Source organism: Hypanus sabinus, chromosome 25 (assembly GCF_030144855.1).
Source record: "Hypanus sabinus isolate sHypSab1 chromosome 25, sHypSab1.hap1, whole genome shotgun sequence".
Classification (NCBI taxonomy): domain Eukaryota; kingdom Metazoa; phylum Chordata; class Chondrichthyes; order Myliobatiformes; family Dasyatidae; genus Hypanus; species Hypanus sabinus.
Window position 1 is genome coordinate 1,095,228 of NC_082730.1, and position 14,273 is coordinate 1,109,500.

At 48.4% G+C, this 14,273-nt stretch overlaps 1 protein-coding gene across 1 annotated transcript in view; it reads left to right on the top strand.

The window, feature by feature from the left end:
- LOC132380918 (junctional adhesion molecule A-like) overlaps nucleotides 1-14,273 on the top strand; it is a 29,003-nt gene that overhangs the window by 4,248 nt on the left and 10,482 nt on the right. The window lies entirely within an intron of this gene.

The window sequence follows — 14,273 nt, forward strand, 5'->3', positions numbered from 1 at the left end:
GTCTGTTGAAAATCTAGTCAAGAAGAAAAGAAAAGCTTATGAAAGGTTCAAAAAACTAGGTAATAATAGAGATCTAGAAGATTATAAGGCTAGCAGCAAGGGGCTTAAGAATAAAATTAGGTAAGCCAGACAGGACCATGAGAAGGCCTTGGCAAGCAGGATTAAAACCCAAGGCATTCTAGGATAAGATGCAAGAGAATAGGACCAATCAATTGTGACAGTGGAAAAGTGTGTATAGAATCAGAGGAGATAGCAGAGGTTCTTACTGAATACTTCGCTTCAGTATTAAATACAGAAAATGATCTTGGCGATTGTAGGGATGATTTACAGTGGATTGAAAAGCTTGTGTTCACAGACATGAAAAAACAGGATATGCTGGAGCCTTTGGAATGCATCAAGTTGGCTAAGTCTCCGGGACCGGATGAGATGTATCCTAGTCTACTGTGGGAGTTGAGCAAGGAGATTGCTGAGCCTCTGGCAATGATCTTTGCATCATCAATGGGGTTGGGAAAAGTTCTGGAGGATTTTGTAGATGTCATTCCCTTAATCAAGAAAGGGAGTAGAGATAGCCCAGGAAATAATAGACCAGTGAGTCTTACTTCAGTGGTTCTTAAGATGATGGAAAAGATCCCGAGAGGCAGGATTTATGAACATTTGGAGAGGCATAATATGATAAGGAATAGTCAGCATTGCTTTGTCAAAGGCAGATCATGTCTTACGAGCCTGATTGAATTTTTTGAGGATGTGACTAAACACATTGATGAAGGTAGAGTAGTAGATGTAGTGTATATGGATTTCAGCAAGGCATTTGATAAGGTACCCCATGCGAGGATTATTGTGAAAGTAAGGAGACATGGGATCCAAGGGGACATTGCTTTGTGGATCCAGAATTGGCTTGCCCACAGAAGGCAAAGAGTGGTTGTATTCTGCATGGAGGTCGGTCACCAGTGGAGTGCTCAGAAATCTGTTATGGGACCCCCTTTTCTTCTTGATTTTTATAAATGTCCTGGATGAGGCAGTGGAGGGATGGGTTATTAAATTTGCTGATGACACAAAGGTTGGGGGTGTTGTAGATAATGTGGAGGGTTATCAAAGGTTACAGCAGAACATTGATGGGATGCAAAATTGGGCTGAGAAGTGGCAGACAGAGTTCAACCCAGGTAAGTGTGAGGTGGTTCATTTTGGTAGGTCAAATATGATGGCGAAATATAGTATTAATGGTAAGACTCTTGGCAGTGTGGAGGATCAGCCGGATCTTCGGGTCCGAGTCCATAGGATACTCAAAGCTGCTGCGCAGGTTGACTCTGTGGTTAAGAAAGCATACTGTGCATTGGCCTTCATCAATCATGGGATTGAGTTTAGGAGCCGAAGGGTAATGTTACAGCTATATAGGACCCTGGTCAGACCCCACTTGGAGTACTGTGCTCAGTTCTGGTCATCTCACTACAAGAAGGATGTGGAAACCATAGAAAGGGTGCAGAGGAGATTTACAAGGATGGTGCCTGGATTGGTGAGCATGCCTTATGAGAATAGGTTGGGTGAACTCGGCCTTTTCTCCTTGGTGTGATGGAGAATGAGAGGTGACCTGATAGATGTGTATAAGATGTTGAGAGGCATTGATTGTGTGGATAGAGTCTTTTTCCCCAGGGCTGAAATGACTAGCACGAGAGGGCACAGTTTTAAGGTGCTTGGAAGTAGGTACAGAGGAGATGTTGGGTAAGTTTTCTATGCAGAGTGTGGTGAGTGCATTATGGGTTGCCAGCAACAGTGGTGGAGGTGGATACGGTAGGGTCTTTTAAGAGACTCCTGGACAGGTACATGGAGGTTAGAAAAATAGAGGGATACGAGTAACCCTGGGTAATTTCTAAAGTAAGTACATGTTCAGCACAGCTTTGTGCTGTAGGTTTTCTATGTTTCTAAGATGTATGGTGGATGGTGTGCTGACTGGTACGGGAACACCAATTCCTTTGAGCGGAAAATCCTACAAAAGGTAGTGGATTTGGCCCAGCATATCACAGGTAAGACCTTCCCAACCATTAGAAACATAGAAAACCTACCGCACAATATAGGCCGAACATTGCCCCTACATGTCCCTAGCAGCCATTTCAGCCCTGGGAAAAAGCCTCTGACTATCCACATGATCAATGCCTCTTATCATCTTATACACCGCTATCAGATCACCTCTCATCCTCCGTTGCTCCAAGGAGAAAAGGCCAAGTTCACTCAACCTATTATCATAAGGCATGCTCTCCAATCCAGGCAAAATCCTTTGGTTTCCACATTCTTCTTATAGTGAGGCGACCAGAACTGAGCACAGTACTCCAAGTGGGGTTTGACCAGGATCCTATATAGCTGCAACATTACCTCTCTGCTTCTAAATTCAATTCCACGATTGATGAAGGCCAATGCACCATGTGCTTCCTTAACCACAGCTGCTTTGAGCGTCCTATGGACTCTGACCCAAAGATCCCTGAATGAACCACTTCACTCTTATCTGGGTTGAACTCCATCTGCCACTTCTCAGCCCAGTTTTGCATCGTATCAATGTCCCGCTGTAACCTGACAGCCCTCCACACTATCCACAGCACCTCTAACCTTTATATCATCAGCAAATTATTAACCCATCCCTCCACTTCCTCATCCAGGTCATTTATAAAAATCACGAAGTGTCAGGGTCCCAGAACAGATCCCTGAGGCACCCCACTGGTGACTGAACTCCATGCAGAATATGACCCGTCTACAACCACTCTTTGTCTTCTGTGGACAAGCCTGTTCTGGATCCACAAAGCAATGTCCCCTTGAATCCCATGCCTCTTTACTTTCTCAATAAGCCTTGCATAGGGTACCTTATCAAATGCCTTGCTGAAATCCAGATACACTACATCTACTGCTCTTCCTTCATTAATGTGTTTAGTCACATCCTCAAAAAATTCATTCGGGCAGTAAGGCACAACCTGCCCTTGACAAAACCATGTTGGGCACTACTACTCATATTATTCCTGATCATATTATACTTCAAATGATCATAAATCCTGCCTCTCAGTATTTTCTCCAACTTACCAACCACTGAGGTAAAACTCACTGGCCTATAATTTCCTGGGCTATCTCTACTCCCTTTCTTGAATAAAGGAACAACATTCAGAACCCTCCAATCCTCAGGAACCTCTCCCGTCCCCATTGATGATGTAAAGATCATCGCCAGAGGCTCAACAATCTCCTCCCTCGCCTCCCACAGTAGCCTGGGGTACACCTCATCCGGTCCCAGTGACTTATCCAACTTGATGCTTTCCAAAAGCTCCAGCATATCCTCTTTCTTATTATCTACATGCTCAAGCTTTTCATTCTGCTGAAAGTCATCACTACAATCACTAAGATCCTTTTCCATTGTGAATACTGAAGTAAGGTATTCATTAAGTACCTCTGCTATTTCCTCCGGTTCCATACACACTTTCCCACTGTCACACTTGATAGGTCCTACTCTTCCCCCTCTTATCCTCTTGCTCTTCACATACTTGTAGAATGCCTTGGGGTTTTCCTTGATTCTGCCTGCCAAGGCCTGTCATCATCAGGTTCAAGAACAGTTCTGAATCCTCATCCATCAGGCTGTTGAGCAAAAGGACTCATTTAAGGACTCTTTTATCTTGTTATTTATTTCTATTTATTGATATCTGCATTTGTACAGTTTGTTGTCCATTGTTCATTTTTACAGTTATTGTTCTATTGGTTTGCTTAGTGTGCCCACAGGAAAAGAATCTCAGGGTTGTATGTGGTGACATGTATGTACTCTGATAATAAATTTTACTTTGAGCTTTGAACAGACCTAACCGCTTCCCATTCACCTCCAATTGGCCTAATATGAGAGTGTTAGGAAAGAGGGAGAGTAAATTGGGAACATATTTTTTTGGGCAAGACCACATCTGTGATGTGGGGGGATTTGACTAATGGCACCGAGTACAGGGCTAATATGTTCTCGTTGGATGAAAGGACAAGAATTGCAAGCTAAGGGAATTGTGGATGTTGAGATAAGTAGTGAACTCAGCCAAAAAGAAACAGGAAATCTAAGTAAGATTTAGGAAGCTGAAGTCAGACAGAGCTTGTTTGTTTATTTATGTCAGACGTACTGAGATCCAGCAAAAAGCATGTCTTGCAGTCTCTTTCTGTACACAGTGCACTGAGGTAGAACAGAGTGTAACAGCTGCCAAGTGCCCTCAGCTGGGGCAGATCCACTGTGCTGCAGGGGCAGACAGAGTTCTTGGGGCGGGGGGGGGGGGTGCCACAACACCACACAGAGGTCTTGAGGGGAAAGGCTGGTGACTGGGGAGATGCCCTTCTCATGGTGCAGGACATTGTGGTCCTGCTGCCCAACAGAGAAGACCTCTGACATCTGAGCCGGTCTCTGTCCTCAGCAAGTGTTACAATCTTACTGGGGCATGTTTGAAGTAGAGTTGAATTCCTGCCTACCTGTGATTGTGATCATTGTGGTCAGAAATTAACTACAGTTAATATTGACATACTATACTAATGTTGAACATTGATAAACTAGAGTAATTAGAACTGAACTTTGGTAAATAGTGGATATGAGAATAATAAATACACTCGCTTATTTACACGTGTACAGTGATTAAGAGAGCAAGAGAGGGACAGGGAGATAGAGAGCGCGGGGAGACAGGGTGAGGAGAGGTAGGAGAGAGGAGGAACTGAGGGATGAGGTCAGAGAGATTGGGAATGGAGAGAGGGTATGGCCAGTGGTTGGGAAAAAAAGAGGGATAGGAGGGAGAGGCATCAGGGAGAGAGGGTGGGGATGGGGAAAATAGGTGAGGTAGAGAGAGAGAGGGCTGGGGATGGGGAGACAGAGCAATAACAAGAGGTAGGGTAGAGGGAGGGGAGAAGATAGGGCTGGGGACAGGGATAGATGTGGGGAGTGAGAGGGGTGGGGACAGAGAGAGAGCGGGGGGGCATGTGGTGGATCCTAACCCTAATGCCCAGTGCACGGGTTAGGGAGAAGGTTGGGCCAGTTTTCTTGAACATGGCCTATTAGGCTCTGGAAGACGGTATTGTCCAGGCATTGTGTGTTCCTAGTGTCTCCTCACCAGGTGGAAGTGGAGGGAGGGGTCAGGCCAGAAGGTCAAGAGGGATAGGAATACTCTCAGGTCCAACGCCCCCTTCCCCTGCAGAAGGTCTGGAGAGGCCCATCAGGAAGCCAGGGCAGGCTAATTCATTACGTCACAGACTGTGATTGTCTCTAGTGGGTCCATCAGCAGGACACACTCACATCACAACACCGGCTAAAATTTGACTGGGGTTGACTCTGATATGACAGTGTAGCAATTGCTTCACTCTGTGTCTGACCCATACCCTGGGAGTGTGTGATGGGACAGTGTAGAGGGAGCTTCACTCTGTGTCTGACCCGTGTCCTGGGAGTGTGTGATGGGACAGTGTAGAGGGAGCTTCACTCTGTGTCTGACCCGTACCCTGGGAGTGTGTGATGGGACAGTGTAGAGGGAGCTTCACTCTGTGTCTGACCCGTGTCCTGGGAGTGTGTGATGGGACAGTGTAGAGGGAGCTTCACTCTGTGTCTGACCCGTACCCTGGGAGTGTGTGATGGGACAGTGTAGAGGGAGCTTCACTCTGTGTCTGACCCGTGTCCTGGGAGTGTGTGATGGGACAGTGTAGAGGGAGCTTCAGTCTGTGTCTGACCCATACCCTGGGAGTGTGTGATGGGACAGTGTAGGAGGAGCTTCACTCTGTGTCTGACCCGTGTCCTGGGAGTGTGTGATGGGACAGTGTAGAGGGAGCTTCACTCTGTGTCTGACCCGTAATCTGGGAGTGTGTGATGGGACAGTGTAGAGGGAGCTTCACTCTGTGTCTGACCCGTGTCCTGGGAGTGTGTGATGGGACAGTGTAGAGGGAGCTTCACTCTGTGTCTGACCCGTAATCTGGGAGTGTGTGATGGGACAGTGTAGAGGGAGCTTCACTCTGTGTCTGACCCGTAATCTGGGAGTGTGTGATGGGACAGTGTAGAGGGAGCTTCACTCTGTGTCTGACCTGTATCCAGGGAGTGTGTGATGGGACAGTGTAGAGGGAGCTTCACTCTGTGTCTGACCCGTACCCTGGGAGTGTGTGATTGGACAGTGTAGAGGGAGCTTCACTCTGTGTCTGACCCGTGTCCAGGGAGTGTGTGATGGGACAGTGTAGAGGGAGCTTCACTCTGTGTCTGACCCGTGTCCTGGGAGTGTGTGATGGGACAGTGTAGAGGGAGCCTCACTCTGTGTCTGACCCGTGGCCTGGGAGTGGTGGGTTGGAAGGATAATTCAAACTGTATCAGGCAGGAGCAGGCCAGAGTAGACTGAGAGCAGATTTTATCAGTTGTGGGAGTTATTTAAGGGCAGTTGGTCAGAATTCTGGACCAGCATCTTCCTGTGAGAAAGAATGACAATGACGGCAATTTCAGAATCCTTGAATATCGAGAGAAAAGGAAGCATATCTAAGGTTTAGGAAGCTGAAATCAAACTGGGCCTTTGAGGAATAGGTAGAACTTAAACAGGGAATCAGGAAGGATAAAGTGAGCGATGAAATGTTCTTGGTGACTGGAATTACAGAGAATCCCTTTATATGTAATTTGAAACAGGAGGAGGACGAGGGAGTGTGTAAGATGACTCAAGGGCAAATGAAGGAATTGATGCTTGGAGTCCGTGTATGTGCATGAAGTACTAAACATGTATTTGGCATCAGTATCACTAATGAGACGAACATAGAGGTCAGTGAGACTACAGAGTGATGCACTGATAAATCTGAGGTCATAAGAAGGAATTAGCAATGGGTCTCTTGAAGAATGTTGAGGTGGATAAGTCCCGAGGGATCAATGGGATCTCTCCCAGGATATTGGGAAAGGCAGGAGAGGAGATTGTGGGAGCTTGGCAGAGATCTTTGTATCCTTTTCACCCACAGTTGAGGTCCCAGGTCTGGAGAATAGCTGTTCTTCTGCTGAAGAAGTGAGATTGTAGACTGGTGAGCCATACATCGGTGGTAGGGTATCTATTGTAAGATATACTTAGGGATAAGATTTGGTCAAGTGCAAGAGGTGATGAAGGTGATTGATGAGGGTAGAGCAGTGGATGTTGTCAACAATCCTTGTAGATTGAGTTCAAAATTGTGTTGGCCATAGAAGACAAAGAATAATGTCTGGCTGGAGATATGTGGCCAGTGGTGTTCCATAGGGTCCTGTAATATATATAAACAACCTGTACAGAAATGCCCTTGGGGTGATGAGTCAGGTTTCAGATGATACAGAAATTGGTGGAGCTGTAGATGGTGAAGAAGGCAGTCAAAAGGATTTAGCAGGATGGAGATAAGTTGCAAATATGGTGGAGAAATGGCAGATAAGAGTTTAATGCAGATCAGTGTGATGTGCTGCACATGTGCTTTGGGAGATCAATTGCAAGAGGAAAGTGCATTAAAGTGCAGGACCTTAGACAGAGGCATCATGGGGTGTGTCAATAGTTCCCTGAGAGGGAACACAAGTAGAAGGCACACTTGCCTTTGTTAGTTAGAGTGTTGAATATACAAGTGATGAGCTAGCTGTACAAAATGTTGGTTGGCCACATTTGGAATATGACACGCAGTACTGGAAAGATGTGGAGACTATGGAAAGGGACAGAAGAGGCTCACAGGGATGTTAGCAGAATTATAGAGCACTAGCTAGAAAGAGATGTTGGACAATTGGGCTGTTTGTTTGGAGTGTCACAGGTTGAGGATTGAGGAAGTGCATAAGCTGATGTGAGGCATTGAGAGGGTAGACAGTCGGTGTCCTCTTCCCAAGGTGGAAATGAGTTAGAGATTAGTGACAGTGTTAAGGTTTAAAGAGTATGTACTAGGTGAGATTTTCCACACAGAGAGGTCACGTGCTATATTGTTTTATGTTCTCTGATCCATTCACTCTGCTTGTAATGCTCAGGAATGTAGCTGAACAGGCCTTGCCACATCTTAATATTGAACTGTGCATTAACTGCCCCTAGGCTCCACCTCACACCCACTCTAAACCAGGCTCATCCTCCACAATTTCTTCTGGTAAACAAATCATCCCTGATCCATCACACACTCAACAGGGTATGGGTCAGACACAGAGTGAAACTCCCTCTACACTACCCCATTACACACCCCAGGTCACGGATCAGACACAGAGTGAATCTCCCTCTACACTGTCCCATCACACACTCCCAAGACGGGTCACACACAGAGTGAAGCTCCCTCCACACTGTCCCATCACACACTCCCAAGACAGGGGTCAGACACAGAGTGAAGCTCCCTCTACACTGTCCCATCACACACTCCCAAGACAGGGGTCAGACACAGAGTGAAGCTCCCTCTACACTGTCCCATCACACATTCCCAAGACAGGGGTCAGACACAGAGTGAAGCTCCCTCTACACTGTCCCATCACACACTCCCAAGACAGGGGTCAGACACAGAGCCCAACCGTTCCTTCCAGTTATTTCTCCATAACAAGGCAATATGCTGGTGAAACTCTTCTGCACCCTTTGAAAAGCCTCCATATTCTGCACACAACAAGCAAGGCCTGATCATCATTTTATGTGGCTGAAAGCTGACTTCTCACCAATGAAGGCAAGCATGCCAGATACTTTTGTTATTGGACAGGAGACACTGGCAGGGATGACAGCAGAACAGCAATGCCCTGAGTTTCTGGGGGCAGGAAAGATATATCCCAAAGTACTCTAAAGGGAGGATGGAGCAAACATAAGTGATGAGCCAAGTCAACGACGGGATAAAACAAATGAATGGATGTACGCTATAGTAAAAACTACTGGGAAAGTAGGTGATTGGGAACAATTAAAAATGGAACAGACAGAACTAAAAAAATCAATAAGGAGAAAAAAAATAAAATATCAAGATAAGTTAGCCAAAAATATTGAAGAGGATAGCAAAAGGTTTTTTTTTTCAGATTATTTTATTACAGGAAAGTTACTTGCACAAGACAGAAGATTGGCTGACTGGCAGGAGGTAAAGGGTTGAGGATAAATAGGACCAATTCTGGTTGCCTACTAGTGACAAGTGGTGTCCTCCAGGGTTTGATGTTGAGTAAGAACTACGACATATTTGGGGAATGGGTAAAGAGGTGGCAGATACCCCCTGAGAGACAGCAGTCACTGTACAGATATCTCCCTGAGAGAGAGGGACTGAGAGACACCGGTCAGTGTACAGATATCCCCTGAGAGAGAGGGACTGAGAGACAGCAGTCACTGTACAGATATCTCCCTGAGAGAGAGGGACTGAGAGACACCGGTCAGTGTACAGATATCCCCCTGAGAGAGAGGGACAGTGAGACACCAATCAGTGTACAGATATCCCCCTGAGAGAGAGGGACTGAGAGACACCGGTCAGTGTACAGATATCCCCAGAGAGAGAGGGACTGAGAGACCCTGGTCAGTGTACAGATATCCCCTGAGAGAGAGGGACAGTGAGACACCAATCAGTGAACAGATATCCCCAGAGAGAGAGGGACTGAGAGACACTGGTCAGTGTACAGATATCCCCTGAGAGAGAGGGACAGTGAGACACCAATCAGTGAACAGATATCCCCCTGAGAGAGAGGGACTGAGAGACACCGGTCAGTGTACAGATATCCCCCTGAGAGAGAGGAACTGAGAGACACTGGTCAGATAACAGATATCCCCTGAGAGAGAGGGACTGAGAGACACCAGAGACTGTACAGATATCCCCCTAGGAGAGAGGGATTGAGACACACCGGTCAGTGTACAGATATCCCCTGAGAGAGAGGGACTGAGAGACACCGTTAAGTGTACAGATATCCCCTGAGAGAGAGTGACCGAGAGACATTGGTCAGTGTACAGATATCCCCCTAGGAGAGAGGGATTGAGACACACCGGTCAGTGTACAGATATCCCCCTGAGAGAGAGGGACTGAGAGACACCAGTCAGTGTACAGATATCCCCTGAGATAGAGGGACAGAGAGACACCGGTCAGTGTACAGATATCCCCCTGAGAGACAGCAGTCACTGTACAGATATCTCCCTGAGAGAGGGACTGAGAGACACCGGTCAGTGTACAGATATCCCCTGAGAGAGAGGGACTGAGAGACACCGTTAAGTGTACAGATATCCCCTGAGAGAGAGTGACCGAGAGACATTGGTCAGTGTACAGATATCCCCCTAGGAGAGAGGGATTGAGACACACTGGTCAGTGTACAGATATCCCCCTGATAGAGAGGGACAGAGAGACACCAGTCAGTGTACAGATATCCCCTGAGATAGAGGGACTGAGAGACACCGGTCAGTGTACAGATATCCCCCTGAGAGGGAGGACTGAGAGACACCGGTCAGTGTACAGATATCCCCTGAGAGAGAGGGACTGAGAGACACCAGTCAGTGTACAGATATCCCCTGAGATAGAGGGACAGAGAGACACCGGTCAGTGTACAGATATCCCCTGAGAGAGAGGGACTGAGACACACCGGTCAGTGTACAGATATCCCCTGAGAGAGAGGGACTGAGAGACACCGGTCAGTGTACAGATATCCCCTGAGAGAGAGGGACTGAGACACACCGGTCAGTGTACAGATATCCCCTGAGAGAGAGGGACTGAGAGACACCGGTCAGTGTACAGATATCCCCTGGGAGAGAGGGACTGAGAGACACTGGTCAGTGTACAGATATCCCCCTCAGATAGAGGGACTGAGAGACATTGGTCAGTGTACAGATATCCCCCTAGGAGAGAGGGATTGAGACACACCGGTCAGTGTACAGATATCCCCCTGAGAGAGAGGGACTGAGAGACACCAGTCAGTGTACAGATATCCCCTGAGATAGAGGGACAGAGAGACACCGGTCAGTGTACAGATATCCCCCTGAGAGACAGCAGTCACTGTACAGATATCTCCCTGAGAGAGGGACTGAGAGACACCGGTCAGTGTACAGATATCCCCTGAGAGAGAGGGACTGAGAGACACCGTTAAGTGTACAGATATCCCCTGAGAGAGAGTGACCGAGAGACATTGGTCAGTGTACAGATATCCCCCTAGGAGAGAGGGATTGAGACACACTGGTCAGTGTACAGATATCCCCCTGATAGAGAGGGACAGAGAGACACCAGTCAGTGTACAGATATCCCCTGAGATAGAGGGACTGAGAGACACCGGTCAGTGTACAGATATCCCCCTGAGAGGGAGGACTGAGAGACACCGGTCAGTGTACAGATATCCCCTGAGAGAGAGGGACTGAGAGACACCAGTCAGTGTACAGATATCCCCTGAGATAGAGGGACAGAGAGACACCGGTCAGTGTACAGATATCCCCTGAGAGAGAGGGACTGAGACACACCGGTCAGTGTACAGATATCCCCTGAGAGAGAGGGACTGAGAGACACCGGTCAGTGTACAGATATCCCCTGAGAGAGAGGGACTGAGACACACCGGTCAGTGTACAGATATCCCCTGAGAGAGAGGGACTGAGAGACACCGGTCAGTGTACAGATGTCCCCTGGGAGAGAGGGACTGAGAGACACTGGTCAGTGTACAGATATCCCCCTCAGATAGAGGGACTGAGAGACATTGGTCAGTGTACAGATATCCCCCTAGGAGAGAGGGATTGAGACACACCGGTCAGTGTACAGATATCCCCCTGAGAGAGAGGGACTGAGAGACACCAGTCAGTGTACAGATATCCCCTGAGATAGAGGGACAGAGAGACACCGGTCAGTGTACAGATATCCCCCTGAGAGACAGCAGTCACTGTACAGATATCTCCCTGAGAGAGGGACTGAGAGACACCGGTCAGTGTACAGATATCCCCTGAGAGAGAGGGACTGAGAGACACCGTTAAGTGTACAGATATCCCCTGAGAGAGAGTGACCGAGAGACATTGGTCAGTGTACAGATATCCCCCTAGGAGAGAGGGATTGAGACACACTGGTCAGTGTACAGATATCCCCCTGATAGAGAGGGACAGAGAGACACCAGTCAGTGTACAGATATCCCCTGAGATAGAGGGACTGAGAGACACCGGTCAGTGTACAGATATCCCCCTGAGAGGGAGGACTGAGAGACACCGGTCAGTGTACAGATATCCCCTGAGAGAGAGGGACTGAGAGACACCAGTCAGTGTACAGATATCCCCTGAGATAGAGGGACAGAGAGACACCGGTCAGTGTACAGATATCCCCTGAGAGAGAGGGACTGAGACACACCGGTCAGTGTACAGATATCCCCTGAGAGAGAGGGACTGAGAGACACCGGTCAGTGTACAGATATCCCCTGAGAGAGAGGGACTGAGAGACACCAGTCAGTGTACAGATATCCCCTGAGATAGAGGGACAGAGAGACACCGGTCAGTGTACAGATATCCCCTGAGAGAGAGGGACTGAGACACACCGGTCAGTGTACAGATATCCCCTGAGAGAGAGGGACTGAGAGACACCGGTCAGTGTACAGATGTCCCCTGGGAGAGAGGGACTGAGAGACACTGGTCAGTGTACAGATATCCCCCTCAGATAGAGGGACTGAGAGACATTGGTCAGTGTACAGATATCCCCCTAGGAGAGAGGGATTGAGACACACCGGTCAGTGTACAGATATCCCCCTGAGAGACAGCAGTCACTGTACAGATATCTCCCTGAGAGAGGGACTGAGAGACACCGGTCAGTGTACAGATATCCCCTGAGAGAGAGGGACTGAGAGACACCGTTAAGTGTACAGATATCCCCTGAGAGAGAGGGACTGAGAGACACCGGTCAGTGTACAGATATCCCCTGATAGAGAGGGACAGAGAGACACCAGTCAGTGTACAGATATCCCCTGAGATAGAGGGACTGAGAGACACCGGTCAGTGTACAGATATCCCCCTGAGAGGGAGGACTGAGAGACACCGGTCAGTGTACAGATATCCCCTGAGAGAGAGGGACTGAGAGACACCAGTCAGTGTACAGATATCCCCTGAGATAGAGGGACAGAGAGACACCGGTCAGTGTACAGATATCCCCTGAGAGAGAGGGACTGAGACACACCGGTCAGTGTACAGATATCCCCTGAGAGAGAGGGACTGAGAGACACCGGTCAGTGTACAGATATCCCCTGAGAGAGAGGGACTGAGAGACACCAGTCAGTGTACAGATATCCCCTGAGATAGAGGGACAGAGAGACACCGGTCAGTGTACAGATATCCCCTGAGAGAGAGGGACTGAGACACACCGGTCAGTGTACAGATATCCCCTGAGAGAGAGGGACTGAGAGACACCGGTCAGTGTACAGATGTCCCCTGGGAGAGAGGGACTGAGAGACACTGGTCAGTGTACAGATATCCCCCTCAGATAGAGGGACTGAGAGACATTGGTCAGTGTACAGATATCCCCCTAGGAGAGAGGGATTGAGACACACCGGTCAGTGTACAGATATCCCCCTGAGAGACAGCAGTCACTGTACAGATATCTCCCTGAGAGAGGGACTGAGAGACACCGGTCAGTGTACAGATATCCCCTGAGAGAGAGGGACTGAGAGACACCGTTAAGTGTACAGATATCCCCTGAGAGAGAGTGACCGAGAGACATTGGTCAGTGTACAGATATCCCCCTAGGAGAGAGGGATTGAGACACACTGGTCAGTGTACAGATATCCCCCTGATAGAGAGGGACAGAGAGACACCAGTCAGTGTACAGATATCCCCTGAGATAGAGGGACTGAGAGACACCGGTCAGTGTACAGATATCCCCCTGAGAGGGAGGACTGAGAGACACCGGTCAGTGTACAGATATCCCCTGAGAGAGAGGGACTGAGAGACACCAGTCAGTGTACAGATATCCCCTGAGATAGAGGGACAGAGAGACACCGGTCAGTGTACAGATATCCCCTGAGAGAGAGGGACTGAGACACACCGGTCAGTGTACAGATATCCCCTGAGAGAGAGGGACTGAGAGACACCGGTCAGTGTACAGATATCCCCTGGGAGAGAGGGACTGAGAGACACTGGTCAGTGTACAGATATCCCCCTCAGATAGAGGGACTGAGAGACACCGGTCAGTGTACAGATCTCTCCCTGGAAAAAGAGGGACATAGAGACACCAGTCAGTGTACAGATATCCCCTGAGAGAGAGGGACTGAGAGGGACCGGGCAGTGTACAGATATCCCCTGAGAGAGAAGGACTGAGAGACACCAGTCAGTGTACAGATATCCCCTGAGATAGAGGGACAGAGAAACACCAGGCAGTGTACTGATATCCCCTGAGAGAGAGGGACTGAGAGACACCAG